Genomic DNA, 4,877 nt, shown 5'->3' with positions numbered 1-4,877 from the left:
ACCCTGTACGCTGACCCCAGACCCCAAGTACAGTTCCTCAACCCTGAACCCTGAACCCTGACCCCAAGTACAGTCCCCCAACCATGAACCCCGAACCTGACCCCAAGTACAGTCCCCCAATACTGAACTCTGACCCCAAGTAAAGTCCCCCAACCCTGAACCCTGAACTCTGACCCTTTGTACAGTCTCCCAACCCTGAACTCTGACCCCTGACCCCAAGTGCAGTCCCCCAACCCTGAACCCTGACCCCAAGTCCAGTCCCCCAACCCAGAACGCTGACCCCTGACCCTAAGTACAGTCCACCAAACCTGAACTCTGACACCAAGTACAGTCACCCAACCCCGAACCCTGAACCCTGACCCCAAGTACAGTCCCCCAACCCTGACCCCTGACCCTAAGTACAGTCCCCCAACCCTGAACCCTGACGCCAAGTACAGTCCCCCAACCCTGAACCCTGAACCCTGACCCCAAGTACAGTCCCCCAACCCTGAACCCTGAACTCTGACCACAAGTAGCGTCCCCCAACCATGAACCCTGAACTCTGACCCCAAGTACAGTCCCCCAACCCTGAACTCTGACCCCTGACCCCATGTACAGTCCCCCAACGCTGAACACTGAACTCTGACCCCAAGTACAGTCCCCCAACCCTGAACCCTGAACTCTGACCCCAAGTACAGTCTCCCAACCCTGAACTCTGACCCCTTACCCCAAGTACAGTCCCCGAACCCTGAACTCTGACCCCATGTACAGTCCCCCAACCCAGAACGCTGACCCCTGACCCTAAGTACAGTCCCCCAACCCTGAAAGCTGACCCCAAGTACAGTCCCCCAACCCTGAACCCCGATCCCTGCCCCAAGTAAAGTCCCCCAACCCTGAACCCTGACCCCTGACCCTAAGTACAGTCCCCCAACCCTGAACCCTGAACGCTGACCCCAAGTACAGTCTCCCAACCCTCAACCCTGACCCCGACACCAAGTACAGTCCCCCAACCCTGAACCCCGAACGCTGACCCCAAGTACAGTCCCCAACCCTGAACCCTGACCCTGGACACCAAGTTCAGTCCCCCAACCCTGAACCCCGAACCCTGACCCCAAGTTCAGTCCCCCAACCCTGAACCCTGACACCAAGTACAGTCCCCCAAACCTGAACCCTGACCCCAAGTACAGTCCCCCAACCCTGAACCCTGAACTCTGACCCCAAGTACAGTCCCCCAACCCCAAACCTGGACACTGACCCCAAGTACAATTCCCCAAACCTGAACCCTGACCCCTGACCTCAAGTACAGTCCCCCAACCCTGAACCCTGACCCCATATACAGAACCCCAACCCTGAACCCTGACCCCAAGTACAGTCCCCCAACCCTGAACCCTGACCCCTGACCCCAAGTACAGTCCCCCGACCCTGAACTCTGACCCCAAGTACAGTCCCTCAATGCTGAACCACAAACCCTGACCCCAAAAACAGTCCCCCAACCCTGAACCCTGAGCCCAAGAACAGTCCCCCAACCCTGAACCCTGACCCCTGACCCCACGTACAATCCCCCAACCCTGTACGCTGACCCCAGACCCCAAGTACAGTTCCTCAACCCTGAACCCTGAACCCTGACCCCAAGTACAGTCCCCCAACCATGAACCCCGAACCTGACCCCAAGTACAGTCCCCCAATACTGAACTCTGACCCCAAGTACAGTCCCCCAACCCTGAACCCTGAACTCTGACCCCAAGTACAGTCCCCCAACCTTGAATCCTGAACCCTGACCCCAAGTACAGTCCCCCAACACTGAACCCTGACCCCAAGTACTGTGTCCCAACCCTGAACCCTGAACCCTGACCCCAAGTACAGGACCCCAACACTGAATCCTGAACTGTGACCCCAAGTACAGTCCCCCAACCCTGAAAACTCAACCCTGACCCCAAGTACAGTCCCCCAACCCTGAACCCTGACCCCAAGTACAGTCCCCCAACCCTGAACCCTGAACCCTGACCCCAAGTACAGACCCCCAACCTTGAACCCCGAACCCTGACCCCAAGTACAGTCCCCCAACACCGAACCCTGAACCCTGAGCCCAAGTACAGTCCCCCAACCCTGAACCCTGAACTCTGACCCCAAGTACAGTCCCCCAACCCCAAACCTGGACCCTGACCCCAAGTACAGTCCCCCAACCCTGAACCCCGAACCCTGACGCCAAGTACAGTCCCCCAACCCTGAACCCTGACCCCTGACCCCAAGTACAGTCCCCCAACCCTGTACCCTGACCCCATGTACAGAACCCCAACCCTGAACCCTGACCCCAAGTACAGTCCCCCAACCGTGAACCCTGACCCCTGACCCCTAGTACAGTCCCCCGTCCCTGAACTCTGACCCCAAGTACAGTCCCTCAATCCTGAACCACGAACCCTGACCCCAAAAACAGTCCCCCAACCCTGAACCCTGAGCCCAAGAAAAGTCCCCCAACCCTGACCCCTGACCCCAAGTACAGTCCCCCAACCCTGAACCCTGACCCCTGACCCCACGTACAATCCCCCAACCCTGTACGCTGACCCCAGACCCCAAGTACAGTTCCTCAACCCTGAACCCTGAACCCTGACCCCAAGTACAGTCCCCCAACCATGAACCCCGAACCTGACCCCAAGTACAGTCCCCCAATACTGAACTCTGACCCCAAGTAAAGTCCCCCAACCCTGAACCCTGAACTCTGACCCTTTGTACAGTCTCCCAACCCTGAACTCTGACCCCTGACCCCAAGTGCAGTCCCCCAACCCTGAACCCTGACCCCAAGTCCAGTCCCCCAACCCAGAACGCTGACCCCTGACCCTAAGTACAGTCCACCAAACCTGAACTCTGACACCAAGTACAGTCACCCAACCCCGAACCCTGAACCCTGACCCCAAGTACAGTCCCCCAACCCTGACCCCTGACCCTAAGTACAGTCCCCCAACCCTGAACCCTGACGCCAAGTACAGTCCCCCAACCCTGAACCCTGAACCCTGACCCCAAGTACAGTCCCCCAACCCTGAACCCTGAACTCTGACCACAAGTAGCGTCCCCCAACCATGAACCCTGAACTCTGACCCCAAGTACAGTCCCCCAACCCTGAACTCTGACCCCTGACCCCATGTACAGTCCCCCAACGCTGAACACTGAACTCTGACCCCAAGTACAGTCCCCCAACCCTGAACCCTGAACTCTGACCCCAAGTACAGTCTCCCAACCCTGAACTCTGACCCCTTACCCCAAGTACAGTCCCCGAACCCTGAACTCTGACCCCATGTACAGTCCCCCAACCCAGAACGCTGACCCCTGACCCTAAGTACAGTCCCCCAACCCTGAAAGCTGACCCCAAGTACAGTCCCCCAACCCTGAACCCCGATCCCTGCCCCAAGTAAAGTCCCCCAACCCTGAACCCTGACCCCTGACCCTAAGTACAGTCCCCCAACCCTGAACCCTGAACCCTGACCCCAAGTACAGTCTCCCAACCCTCAACCCTGACCCCGACACCAAGTACAGTCCCCCAACCCTGAACCCCGAACGCTGACCCCAAGTACAGTCCCCAACCCTGAACCCTGACCCTGGACACCAAGTTCAGTCCCCCAACCCTGAACCCCGAACCCTGACCCCAAGTTCAGTCCCCCAACCCTGAACCCTGACACCAAGTACAGTCCCCCAAACCTGAACCCTGACCCCAAGTACAGTCCCCAAACCCTGAACCCTGACCCCTGACCCCAAGTACAGACCCCCAAACCTGAACCCCGAACAGTGACCCCAAGTACAGTCCCCCAACCATGAACCCTGACCCCTGACCCCAAGTACAGTCCCCCAAACCTGATCCCTGACCCCTGATCCCAAGTACAGTCCCCCAAACCTGAACCCTGACCCCTGACCCCATGTACAGTCCCCCACACCTGAACCCCGAATCCTGACCCCAAGTACAGTCCCCCAACCCTGAACACTGACCCCATGTGCAGGACCCCAACCCTGAACCCTGACCCCAAATACAGTCCCCCAACCCTGAACCCTGACCCCTGACCCCAAGTACAGTCCCCCAACCCTGAACTCTGACCCCAAGTAAAATCCCTCAATCCTGAACCACGAACCCTGACCCCAAAAACAGTCCGCCAACCCTGAACCCTGACCCAAGAACAGTCCCCCAACCCTGAACCCTGACCCCAGACGCCAAGTACAGTCCCCCAACCCTGAACCCCGAACCCTGTCCCCAAGTACAATCCCCCAAGCCTGAACCCTGAACCCTGACACCAAGTACAGTCCCTCAGCCCTGAACCCTGACCCCTGACCCCAAATACACTCCCCAAACACTGAACCCCGAACCCTGACCCCAAGTACAGTCCCCCAACACTGTACCCTGAACTCTGACCCCAAGTACAGACCCCCAAACCTGAACCCTGACCCCTGACCGCAAGTAAAGTCCCCCAAACCTGAACACAGGTCCTTGACCCCAAGTACAGTCCCCCAACCCTGAAGTCTGACCCCTGACCCCAAGTACAGTCCCCGAACCCTGAACTCTGACCCCATGTACTGTACCCCAACCCAGAACACTGACCCCCGACCCTAAGTACAGTCCCCCAACCCTGAACTCTGACACCAAGTACAGTCCCCCAACACTGAACCCTGACCCGAAGTAGAGTCCCCCAACCCTGAAAGCTGACCCCAAATACAGTCCCCCAACCCTGAACCCTGACACCAAGTACAGTCCCCCAAACCTGAAATCTGACCCCATGTACAGTCCCCCAACCCTGAACCCTGACCCCTGACCCCAAGTACAGTCCCCCAACCCTGACCCCGAACCCTGAGCCCAAGTACAGTCCCAAACCCTGAACCCTGACCCCTGACCCAAAGTACAGTCCCCCAACCCTGAACCC

This window comes from Carcharhinus amblyrhynchos, unplaced genomic scaffold (assembly GCF_965287045.1).
Source record: "Carcharhinus amblyrhynchos unplaced genomic scaffold, sCarAmb.v2.hapA chromosome_158, whole genome shotgun sequence".
NCBI lineage: Eukaryota > Metazoa > Chordata > Chondrichthyes > Carcharhiniformes > Carcharhinidae > Carcharhinus > Carcharhinus amblyrhynchos.
Note: the sequence above shows the minus strand (reverse complement) of the source record.